The sequence below is a fragment of the Schistocerca serialis genome, chromosome 5, assembly GCF_023864345.2.
Source record: "Schistocerca serialis cubense isolate TAMUIC-IGC-003099 chromosome 5, iqSchSeri2.2, whole genome shotgun sequence".
Taxonomy (NCBI): Eukaryota; Metazoa; Arthropoda; class Insecta; order Orthoptera; family Acrididae; genus Schistocerca; species Schistocerca serialis.
The window spans coordinates 246,212,259-246,225,622 of record NC_064642.1 but is presented as its reverse complement, the minus strand read 5'-3'; the positions used below and the strand labels follow the sequence as shown (position 1 = coordinate 246,225,622).

Below are 13,364 nucleotides of genomic sequence, written 5' to 3'. Positions count from 1 at the left end.
AGCCCTTGATAGAAGTGTGTGACCTTTTTTAAATATTTATTTATTTATTGGCCTTCAGTTGAACAGCCAGGCCAAACAAACAGTGTCTTAAAAATTCCAAGTTGAATAGTCCAGAAAACGCATTTCACAGACAGTTAAAACAAAATAATACAGACACAAATACATTGGCCTCTTACATTACAATTCAGATTTTGCACACACACACACACACACACACACACACACACACACGCGTGGCACATACTAAAACTTAACAGGTAACAGTTTAATTCCAACTTTTAAAACAATTTCCACTAGTAATTTATAAATGTAAAATTTATAGTGCATTGTAAATTTATAAAGTAATTTATAAATGTCTAAATAAATTCTTCATAAACAAGTGGATTAATACCTGAGAACTAAGCACTTGGTGCAGCGGGACAAGTTATGTAATCAGCCAGTTGGATTCCCTTCTGCATTGAATGCAGCTGAAGATGGTGTTTATTAATGTCCTGGAGCTCTCCATAGTTGCAATATGACAATGGTATGAGGTGGAGTCTGTAAAGGTGTGTCATTGGCAGCCATAGTTAAATTTCAATATGACAATGATCCTCAAAAACTCTCTCTCATTACATACTCCAGGTGAGCTGCATTTAGGAGCTCACTTCTCAGCATACCAATGGGCCTTTGGCAGATGTGGGTGGATTTGTTGTTCCCTCCACGTGTCAGTGCCAAGTATTGATGTATGCACATATGTCATTCCTAGTATTAAAGACATAATCAAAACAAAAACTTGCGCAAAAATCCAGCAATCAGAATGCAGAAAAATTCTCAAAACCTCAATAAATGTAAATAGTATAAACTGGTTTTGGAAATTTCACTTGACCTATATAGCTCGCACAAAATCACACATCACTCCAAAACTGTTATCTGAAACTTAACTTTATATGAATCACTGAAATGATGTCCATGATACCAATAAACCAAAATTCACTCATCCTGGTGTAATTAAAAACCTACCCTCACTGAAATAGCATAGAACAAACTCGATGATACCCACCAATCAATCTATCCTTAGTAACTTCAGCTTACAACACAACCCAAACATTGATAATAAACTACATTAACATCACAAGTTTGTTTGTGTGGCCATCCTCCGCAGCAAGCATATAAATACTTGTTTTGTAAATAAAACTGCCTTTTCCTGCTGCTACTTAATTTATTTATCCCATACACGTTTCGCCTTGTCTTGTTCTGAGCGTTACTGGCACACATTTAAACAGTACAAAAAGACAGCTGTTGGAAAAGGCTTATAATACAATGTAAGTTAAGAAATAGATGAAGATTACTTAGAAAATCTAATTATAGAAGCAGAAAGTGTTTTGACAAGGGAAGGTGGGAATGAAAACAGCAGTGTCAACATTGGACTAACTAGAGAACTAGTAAAAAAAGAAATCCAGAATATAATAACCAGTATAAAAACACAAAAACAACAACAACAGAATCTGCAACACTCAGAAAACTTAGGAGAAAACTTCAAAATGAAAATGTTATCACTTCAAAAGCAGACAAGGGGAACACAGTAGTACTGATAGACAAAGAACAATACATTGAAAAAAACATAAGAATTCATCTCACCAACGTACCAGTACCGGAAACAATGGAAGTCATAGATAAGAACCTGAAAACTTGTGGTCAACTCCCTGATGAACACATTAAGGAAATGCGCACATTAATAAAGCTCATAACAGAACAAAATTACTTCCAATTCATTAATGAATTTTATTTACAAAAAGATGGATTACCAATGGGGTCCCAGTTTCAGGAGCCTTAGCAAATATTTTTGTAAACCACATTGAACAGATCATTTTCACAAAAATAGCAAAAGAATACAACATATTATATTGGTTGAGTTATATGAATGACATCCTTTGCTTAATAGATGAACCACAAACAAAAATTGAAAAACTCCATTCGGACATCAATAATATACATAAAAATATAAAATTCACAATTGAAAGAGAACAGAACAACCAAATTAACTTTCTGGATATAACAATCAAAAAACAAAACAATAAGCATGTGGCATCGATAGGTCATATTGACCTTAGACAACATTAATCTTCGGCACTCGGGTCGCTCATCTGAGCCGCCATCTTAATTCAGTCTGTTCTTATTGCTGTCAAAGAGTGGGATGTGGTTGAGCAGCAACATCTTGACCACATTATAGACAACATACAAAGATGGCTCCAAGCCTGTGACAATACATGGAGTTTGGAGGAACATGGTATTGCATGTTAGCCAGCATCAGAGTTCAGTTTGATAAATATGAATCATTCACGTAAATCTAAACCTACATGTGTTTGCAGATATCCAGCAGGTGCAAAACTTTCTTTTAGCAGTTAATGACTGATGTTACACTTTACCTCAGAGGACTATTTTACCATCTGGCTTTAAAAATTTAGTCAACACTATAAACACATCATTGTGTATCTTATACTGCTTGATTATAATTAAAATTTCAGTTTCAGAACACTGTAAAAAAGGAACTGGTGCTCACAATGACATCAAATTTGTATGGAATATTATTGAAGAAGGGAGAAATACTGAAACAAAATAAATTTCACAAAAGTTTTCCCACTAAATTGCACTATAAGCATTATAATGTAACAGGGTTCAGCTACAAATGACAGATGAATTGCAATGTGATGGCTACGGTGTGAGTTGCACATTAAGCCAACCATACTGTGCAATGTGCATGACTGCGGCGTTCAACAGTCGTGCCATTGTTAGTGAGGTAAACTCATCCACAATGGCGTTGGATGGGGAAAATCAGTTTTTAACTGTCCTGAGGCCAAAACCAGCATAAAAACAACAATGAAATTGGTTTTCAACTGTGGTGAGATTGGCACAAAACCTGTTCAATATGCTGCCCACAGTTTCATGCCACAAGTTGAAATCAAGAAACAGCATGTTCCACAACAGATTGGGATGTTCCATGGGTCACATTCAGCATTTGTAATTGGAGCTTTGAAGGTAACATTTTTCAGATAACCCCACAGCCAGAAGTCACAGAGGTCAAGATCAGATGATCTGGATGGCCCAGCTGTAGGGAAATGACAGCTGTTAATTCTAGCATTTCCAAAATGCCTCTGCAGCACCTGCTTTTCTGGCTGTGCGATGTGCAGAAGAGTGCCAGCTTGCATAAAAATGATCGTACCCACCCATCCAGTCTGTTGAAGGATTAGAATAATGTTGGTGCGCCAAAGACTCCTGTAGCGTGTACCACTGACGGTGCAGGTAACAGGACCTGCAGGATCCATCTCCTCGATAGAATATGGCCTTACGATAAACAATGCCTTCTTCCCACAACACACAGTCAACTTTGCAGAATAAAGCATTACTGATTGATGTGTGAGTGGGTTTTCTATGGCGCATATTCTGCAGTTCTGTGTATTGAAGTATCCTTGGAGATGGAGATGGGCTTTATCTGTCAACAGAATGTTCCATGTTTATTCATTGTCCACTTCCATGTGAGCAAGAAATTCTAGAGCAAATGTTTGTTGTACTGGCAGGTCAGTGCGAAGCAACACTTGAATATGGGTAAAGGGACAGCAATGCAGGATGCTTGATAGAATTTTATCTACCATACTCATAGGCATGTCCAAATTTCAGGCAATTTCCTGTGCACTGCATGTTTGCACACCACCGCTCGACCCCTCCTCCAGTGCTGTGGCCACATTTACTGATGTTGGATAAATTGCTTTCCTCCCTCTGCCATACTGCACTTCAAAAGATCCTATATTTTCGAATTTCATAATCGTTTTCTCCAGACCCATGGCAGACTTTGGATAAATGCCTTTTTTGTATCCTTGAGTGTCTGGAACTTCTGCAGAGCTGCTGGTGCCTTTCTTATAAAAAAGGCTTTACCAGCAATTCAGGATGCTGCATTGAGATAGTCATGATGAGCATATAAGATGCGAACAGAGGAACAGCCATGTACCCCACATCTTTTGTTTTGCGTATTCTGCCTCTTACAGCACCATCAAGTGGCAACATTTTTGTTTAGTATTTTGTGTTTCCATAACATTTCTTCCTTCAAATTTGACATCATTCTGGACAGTAGGTTGTTTTTATTTTTTTTACAGCATTTTGAAACTAGAGCTTCAATTATAATTGTCTTGTATGTCTAACAAGGGTTTTGTACCTCGTGTTTGGTTTTCTGTCGTTTCAATACTGAACAACTGAATGTGCATTAGATGTAGATACTTTTGGAACAGAATGAAGTCAACAATCCATTGCATGAAATTTCCTAAAGATTGTGGTTTAGTTGTGATAATGCTTCTCAAAATGTTCAACAGAGGTATCGGATGGTTGTAAGTGTCCCAACCATCTAGAAATCTCTCACTTCCTTTGAAAGAGGGGCAGAAGGCACTTTCCTGCCATTCTGGCAGACCATATGTGAAACCATAAAAATAACACAGTAAATGCAGATGTCAAGAGATTAATCTTCTTGTTTGTTTTCATGACAAGTGATTAAATTTCCAAAAGCTTCCAGCCAACTGCTCTGTGGCCTCCTGCCAACTGTTGACAGACAGCCATGTGGTTGGTGATTTCATCATTATATACATGTGCTATTGGCCATAACATCAGAGGTGTGTGGTCCAGTACCAAGTTAGACAATGTTTTCATCATGCCTCTGTCATTATCTTTTCAACCTCGTGATGGCCAAATCCCAAGCTGTACTGAGCCAAAATTCTCCATGCTTGTTGAGAGTGTTTCCATAATACTCATATGTCAGGATAGTGTCATTCAATACAATCGTGTATCCTTTTTCTGAAGCATCTTCTGCAATAACTGATTTATTTTTGTAGATTAGATGCAGATACCTTATCCGATCTACTGGCGTTGCTGTGTAGTATGTGAGGTCTAAACAGTGTATTATTGTTCTGTCACAAAGTGTTTAATATGTGCACAGCAATTCACAGACATCAAAATTTCCATGCTTCTGATGAAGATCTGAATCCAGATGTAATGCTGTGCTTCTTTTGGAACTGGCTAACGTTTCTTGTTACTCATCCATAAACTGGCAAGAATGCAAGCTCTTTTCTTTTTTCCCTGATGATGCCCTGCAAATAGATCTCCCTAAAAATTGTCTGTGATGTATTTTGTTGTTCGTAACCATTATCACAGAAGAATTTTCGAAGGTGACTCAGTTCTTGTGGAAAATTTCAGCGATCTATGGTCATTTTTACCGTCTTTTATAGAGTCCTCAAAATTGGGTAATTATGTATCAATTAATAGTGTTTGAGAGTCTACATATGTTGGTCTATATGTGGGGATTTTCTGTACACATTTAACTGGTACATTCATTGAATTTTGGTGCATGAATATGTTAAAGGGAGGACAAGACACCAGCTTTTTCTACTTCCATTGTGAACTTAATGCTGTCATGAATACTGTTGAGCAGCTGCAAGAATTCCCCCCAATTTTTCAGGTCCATGTCATCAGTTAATAAATGTTTGAAGGCAAAGTGTTGATGACAACTAGGCTTTCAATGAGAAAATATCCTCAAAGTTAAGGAAACATTGTTAAGTTCATTTGCTGTTGATGAAGTGAACAGACTCCCAGCTGATAGGAAACTGCCAGCTTCAAGAATAATGATGAGACTTGAAGCTTCTCAAGGTGTCATCATTGAAAGAGTGTGTGGTAAAAAAATCTCTTTATTTAGGTGCCTATCCCTGTAACATTTTACACATTGTCCAAAACATGCAAGATAATGATGTCCCTGTGACCACTGTGAACATGGTTCAGTGAGTGACTTCTAGATGAGCAAAACATCTAACCTATCTTCTTGTTCCACATATGGGTCACTGTGTGTGTCATATGAAGAATACAGCTGATTTAGTGTCTAGGGTAAATGATGCTTGCTGTTTTGCCAAAACTGAATTTTTGAGATTTTGGATCTGTACGAAATACAGATTAATTATTGCAAAGAAGAAAACAACAACCAGTCATTATGAAGTGTTACAAGTACAAAAGATCGTTAGACTTGGTGTGTGTGTGTGTGTGTGTGTGTGTGTGTGTGTGTGTGTGTGTGTGTGTGCACATGCGGGCATGTGTGCGTGTGTGTGCGTGTGCGCACATGCGCATGCCTTACACTATGTGCATATATCAGAATAAGTGCTTCATCTATTCTTCACTACTACATGATCACAGACAGTCAGCATTGCAATGTAATGACGTGGATTTTTGGCGGCACCACAACCCCAAGAAATTTTAAGCAGAGGGGGAAATAAAAGTGAAAACTAATGTAAACAACAACAGATATGTATGTTATTGTGAACAGCCATCTGATGATGGACCTATTTGTTTGAAGCCAGTAACAGCGCTGTAAGGAAAAGGTACATTGCTGCTCCATTAAAGATGACGTGGTGAATTGCAGACTGTTACAACATGGCTAATGTGTAACTGCCTTTTTGTTGTGTCTGCAACTCAGCATGTCATCCTTACAGTGAGTAGCAGTCAATATTTTCCTTATGTTATTGACATTCCAACCTGGAGTTTCCAGTGTTTGATTTTAAATACCCTTATTATAAGCAGCTGGTTGCTATTTTGTTATCTGCAAGAATTAATGTGTATGCATGATGATACTTATCTGCTGTCCATTTTAGCAGACGATGAGACAAATGTCATATAGGCTTTGAGATCTTGTATTATGTCTGGAATTCTTGGTTTGGTAGTTGGGTAATTTTAGCAGTTCCCAGGCCGGTTCATTTATTTATACTCTAAACAATCAGTAAGACAAGCCATTTTTCCTGAAAAGTTGTTTTATCCTTTTTTCAGCAGGATATACATGTTTTAACATTATTTTTTACAGAATCTAAATTAACAATTTTACCATTTGTGTGACTAAGTGTGAATGTGAGAAAAAAATGGGAGAGACCATCTTTTGCCATCAGTAGTATAAGTTTCTATGCCAACTAGTTCCGCAGATGACGAAGATATTGATGAAATGTATGATGAGATAAAAGAAATTATTCAGATCGTGAAGGGAGGCAAAAATTTATTAGTCATGGGTGACTGGAATTCGATAGTAGGAAAAGGGGGAGAAGGAAACGTAGTAGGTGAATATGGGTTGGGGGGAAGAAATGAAAGAGGAAACCGCCTGGTAGAATTTTGCATAGAGCATAGCTTAATTATAGCTAACACTTGGTTTAAGAATCATAAAAGAAGGTTGTATACATGGAAGAATCCTGGAGATACTAGAAGATATCAGATAGATTATATAATGATAAGACAGAGATTTAGGAACCAGGTTTTAAATTGTAAGACATTTCCAGGGGCAGATGTGGTCTCTGACCACAATCTATTGGTTATGAACTGTAGATTAAAACTGAAGAAACTGCAAAAAGGTGGGAATTTGAGGAGATGGGACCTGGATAAACTGAAAGAATCAGAGGTTGTAGAGAGCTTCAGGGAGAGCATTAGGGAATGATTGACAACAATGGGGGAAAGAAATACAGTAGAAGAAGAATGGGTAGCTTTGAGAGACAAATGAAGGTAGCACAGGATCAAGTAGGTAAAAAGACGAGGGCCAATAAAAATCCTTGGGTAACAGAAGAGATATGGAATTTAATTGATGACAGGAGAAAATATAAAAATGCGGTAAATGAAGCAAGCAAAAAGGAATACAAACGTCTCAAAAATGAGATTGACGGGAAGTGCAAAATGGCGAAGCAGGGATGGCTAGAGAACAAATGTAAGGATGTAGAGGCACACATCACTATGGGTAAGATAGATACTGCCTACAGGAAAATTAAAGAGACTTTTGGAGAAAAGAGAACCATTTGTATGAATATCAAGAGTTCAGATGGAAACCCAGTTCTAAGCAAAGAAGGGAAAGCAGAAAGGTGGAAGTAGTATATAGACAGTCTCTACAAGGGCGGTGTACTTGAGGGCAATATATTATGGAAATGGAAGAGGACGTAGGTGAAGATGAAATGGGAGATATGATACTGCGTGAAGAATTTGACTGATCATTGGAAGGCCTGAGTCGAAACCAGGCCCCGAGAGTAGACAGCGTTCCATTAGAACTACTGACAGCCTTGGGAGAGCCAGCCCTGACAAAACTCTACCATCTGGTGAGCAAGATGTATGAGACAACTTTGAACATGGCTGATGTTTTCAGCAACCGTATACACAAATTTGAAAAAATGTAAAAAATCAGCCAACTGGTTGCCCAGGTTTTCTATATACCTTGACCAGGTTTCGTCACCTCTAAGGGTGACTTCATCAGAAGGTAAGGTAATTACCTAAAATGACATATTCATTTTAGGTAATTACCTTACCTTCTGATAAAGTCACCCTTAGAGGTGACGAAACCTGGTCAAGGTATATAGAAAACCTATGCAACTGGTTGGCTGATTTTTTACATATTTTTCAAAAATGTGAGACAGGCGAAATACTCTCAGACTTCAAGAAGAATATAATAATTCCAATCCGAAAGCAAGCGGGTGTTGACAGATGTGAAAATTACCAAACTACCAGTTTAATAAGCCACGGCTGCAGAATACTAACACGAATTCTTTACAGACAAATGGAAAAACTGGTACAAGCTGACCTCGGGGAAGATCAGTTTGGATTCTGTAGAAACGTTGGAACACGTGGGGCAATACTGACCTACGACTTATCTTAGAAAATAGGTTAAGGAAAGGCAAACCTACATTTGTAGACTTAGAGAAAGCTTTCGACAATGTTGACTGGAATACTCCCTTTCAAATTCTGAAGGTGGCAGGGGTAAAATACAGGGAGCGAAAGGCTATTTACAATTTGTACAGAAACCAGATGGCAGTTATAAGAGTCGAGAGGCATGAAAGGGAAGCAGTGGCTGGGAAGTGAGTGAGACAGGGTTGTAGCCTGTCCCCGATGTTATTCAGTCTGTATATTGAGCAAGCAGTAAAGGAAACAAAAGAAAAATTCGGAGTAGGAATTAAAATCCGTGGAGAAGAAATATAAGCTTTGAGGTTTGCTGATGACATTGTGATTCTGTCAGAGGCAGCAAAGGACCTGGAAGAGCAGCTGAACGGAATGGACAGTGTCTTGAAAGGAGGATATAAGATGAACATCAACAAAAGCAAAACGAGAATAATGGAATGTAGTCGAATTAAATCGGGTGATGCTGCAGGAATTAAATTAGGAAATGAGAGTCTTAAAGTAGTAAAGGAATTTTGCTATTTGGGGAGCAAAATAACTGATGATGGTCGAAGTAGAGAGGATATAAAATGTAGACTGTCAATGGTAAGGAAAGCGTTTCTGAAGAAGAGAAATTTGTTTACATCAAGTATAGATTTAAGTGTCAGGAAGTCATTTCTGAAAGTATTGAAGTGAAACATGGACAATAAATAGTTTAGACAAGAAGAGAATAGAAGCTTTTGAAATGTGGTGCTACAGAAGAATGCTGAAGATTAGATGGGTAGATCACATAACTAATGAGGAGGTATCGAATAGAATTGGAGAGAAGAGAAATTTGTGGCACAACTTGACTAGAAGAAGGGATTTGTTGGTAGGGCATATTCTGAGGCATCAAGGGATCACCAATTTAGTATTGGAGGGCAGCATGGAGGGTAAAAATCGTAGAGGGAGTCCAAGAGATGAATACGTACTGGGAGATGAAGAAGGTTGCACAGGATAGAGTAGCATGGAGAGCTGCATCACACCAGTCTCTGGACTGAAGACAGCAACAACAACAACAACAACAACAACAACAACAACATCATTGGATTTTAGGCATTGTAACCTTGTTCGTCTCAGACTGTTGTCAGTTATGGCACAGGTAACTACACTACTGAACATCAAAAAGCCGTAATTAACCTATCATGTCAGTTAAATTCAAGAAGTCGACTACCAATGTGTCTAGTACTATGTCACAAGCAAATCACCATAAAACGTTCTAGCATTTCATTCAATCCGCTATAATTTTTCCTTTGCAAGATACGAGGGCCGTTCAGAAAGTAACCTCCGGTTGATTTAAAAAAATACACCAAGTTAAATAAAAATATTTTAATATATACATCTTACAACTACATCTTTGCACTATTTTTCTACATAGTCTCCATAGCGATTGAGGCACTTATCGTATCTCTTCACAAGCTTTGAAATTCCTTCTGCATAAAAATCACCCGCTTGTGCCTGGAGCCAGCCTGTGACCGCATCTTTGAGCTCTTCGTCGTCATCAAACCGCTGTGACCCGAGCCATTTCTTCAAATGCATGAAGAGGTGATAATCACTTGGCGCCAGGTCTGGGCTGTAAGGTGGATGGTTGATAACGTCCCACTTGAAGGACTTAAGAAGGGCCGTTGTTCTGCGAGCAGAGTTAGGACGGGCGTTATCGTGCAAAAAAATGATACCGGAAGTCAGCATACCATGGCGTTTGTTCTGTATAGCCCGTCGTAACTTTTTTATTGTTTCACAGTACACATCTTGATTAATGGTCGTACCACGTTCCATGAATTCAACCAACAACACCCCTTTGACATCCCAAAACACCGTTGCCATCAGTTTTCTGGCAGAAAAATCTTGCGAGGCTTTTCTTGGTTTGGTAGGCGAATTTGAATGTGCCCACATCTTTGATTGTTCTTTTGTCTCAGGGTTCACGTACTTAATCCAGGTTTCGTCACCGGTCATGATTCTGTTTAACAATGGTTCTCCTTCGTCCTCATAACGTGACAGAAAGTCTAATGCAGAGGCCAATCTTTGAGTTTTGTGGTGGTCGGTAAGAATTTTGGGCACCCATCATGCACAGAACTTACGGTAACCCAGTCTTTCTGTCACTATCTCGTACAAGAGAGTCTTAGAAATCTGTGGAAAACCAGTAGACAACTCCGACATTGAGAAACGTCGATTTTCACGAACTTTTGCATCAACTGTCTGAACGAGTTCGTCAGTCACCAATGATGGTCTACCACTCCTCTCTTCATCATGAACGTTTTCTCGTCCACTTTTAAATAAACGTACCCATTCACGGACATCTCCTTCACTCATAATTCTTGGTCCGTACACGGCACAAAGCTCACGATGAATAGCTGCTGCAGAATATCCTTTGGCTGTAAAAAACCTTATGACAGCACGCACTTCACATTTGGCGGGGTTTTCTATTGCAGCACACATTTCAAACTGCCACAAAAACTAAACTAACGCAGGTACGACGTTCACTCGACGACGGCTTGATGCCGACTGACCTGTTGAGTGCGTGAACGCACAGATGGCGTCGCTACTCCCCCCACAACCCGCACTGTGACCAATCGGAGGTTACTTTCTGAACCGCCCTCGTATAATGTGTTGTCAACTATTGCAATTCACTTTTTTCCAGTTCAGTGAAGTGTACTTGTCTGATTTTGACTGCTCTCAGTCAGCTTTGAATAAATAGCTCTGATTGGTTTTTTCGGAGTGCATGCAAAAGATTTGTTCAGTATCAGGCGTAACATGAAAGTTATGCTCCAGACAATATTTTGTTGTTTGGTTATGGAAATAAGAACATGCAGCGAACTGTGAGGTACAGCAAAGATAAAACAGACAAAGGAATAGAAGAACATTTTCCTGTTTGAGGGGCATTAGTGATTGTGAAGGCACAGTGCTGCTTTGCAGAAGAATTAGGCCAATGTCCCACAATGTCCACAAGATCAGGGGTCTTATGAGGTCTGTGAAGGATTCTGTAGATATTCTCCAAGCTTCAGGCATTCACGAACTTCGGTGTGAATGCAGCAAAGTCAATGGTGGTGAAACTAGAGACTGATTAATACTAGCTTGTTGGAGCATGGTTGATATGTGCAGTTGGGGGAACACAGGAATCTCAAGTAACTGAGCATCACCAGGACTGTGGCCAATCTATCAGTTTTCAAGAACACTGTATACATGGTCAGCAATAGTGGATGCAGCAGCAGGAAATAAGAGAGGCTATTGAAATAATGTCTTGACCGCATGAGCAGGGAGGATGGCTACAAGTTACCTATAGTCTGCTGCCAGAAATCCCAGTCCAACGAGCTGCATTTGTTCAACAGTCAGCAGATCCACAGTACCTGGGTTCAGCATTTACAAGCAAGTGGCCACAAGACAACTGCCATGCAACTTCGACATCTTGCTGTGGGAAAACACAATCCCAGGGTGCAAGCTGCTGATTTATTGTTGACTACCAATCCTGACAGAGTAGCATATGCAATAGCCTCCCATGCTGCTACCCTTCCAAAGGCATCTGTAATTTGAACTGTCCAGTAGCATACCAGAACTGGTGTCAGTAGTCACCTAGCAATCAAAATGTCCCCAGAATCCCACCGTTTAATCACACTGAAGTGGACTTATACAAAGACGGTTAAAATTAGTTATATATGTATGTTGGTGTTTTATAATGATGTGGTCTAACACACAAATGGATTTTAGTCAAATTGATGCTGGCTGTAGAAACCTGTGAACTTACATAATGTGAAAATGGTATTCAGCTGTTATTACATGTTGATCTCATGTACTTAATAAACTTTTCTTTGAAATACAGACAGTGTATTGAACCTTTGCAGGAAACTTGGAATATTGCCCAAACAGTAATATTTTGTAGTAAGAAAGGTAATTACACCTAATAATGTGTAAGGGAGGAAGCAATGATACTCCACACACGCTTGTCTGTGGTTTTCAATATTGTTAATGCTAATCTTGGGTTACACTATCCAATCCAAAGCATCCAGGCACTCATATGTGATGCAGAATTGACATCTAGATGTGTTGAGAGGAAGACCCATTCATATAAAAGGAGAGGAGAAGGATTGCATTGTCAGTAGAGAAGCAGTACTAGCAGGATGGGTGGTTCAGGAGAGCTAAGTGACTTTCCTTGTCATTTAGCTGTTGGATGTCACCTGAATAACTAATCTATCAGAGAGATTCCAGCCCTTCTAAAGCTGCTCAGGTTGACTGATGGAGTGGCTAAGGAATGACCTTAGCTAAACCAAGACCAGGCAGATATGGATAGGGACTGTCAAGCATTGCGCAGGGTGGTTGTAAAAAAATCACATGAAATCAGCTGTAAAGACCAGTCAAGAATTTCCAAGTGCTACTAGCAATCCAGTGAGAACAACGTCCGTGTGTAGGGAGTTAAAAAGGATGTGGTGTAATGGTTGAGCAGCTTCTTATAAGTTACACTTTTCTGTTTTCATTGCTAAGCGACATTGGTGTAAAGAGTGATGCCGTTGGCCAGTGAATGACTGTAATGAGTGTTTTATAGTGTCAAATAACACTATACCCTGTTGCATTCCAATGGAAGATTTTGAGTTTGATGAATGCGTGGAGAAAGTTTCCTGCCACCATGTGTAGTGGCAGAAATGAAATAAGGAGGAGGTAAT

The 13,364-nt window shown here is 39.1% G+C and overlaps 1 protein-coding gene across 5 annotated transcripts in view; it reads left to right on the top strand.

Moving 5' to 3' along the window:
* LOC126482298 (transcriptional protein SWT1) overlaps positions 1–13,364 on the top strand; it is a 342,452-nt gene that overhangs the window by 6,314 nt on the left and 322,774 nt on the right. The window lies entirely within an intron of this gene.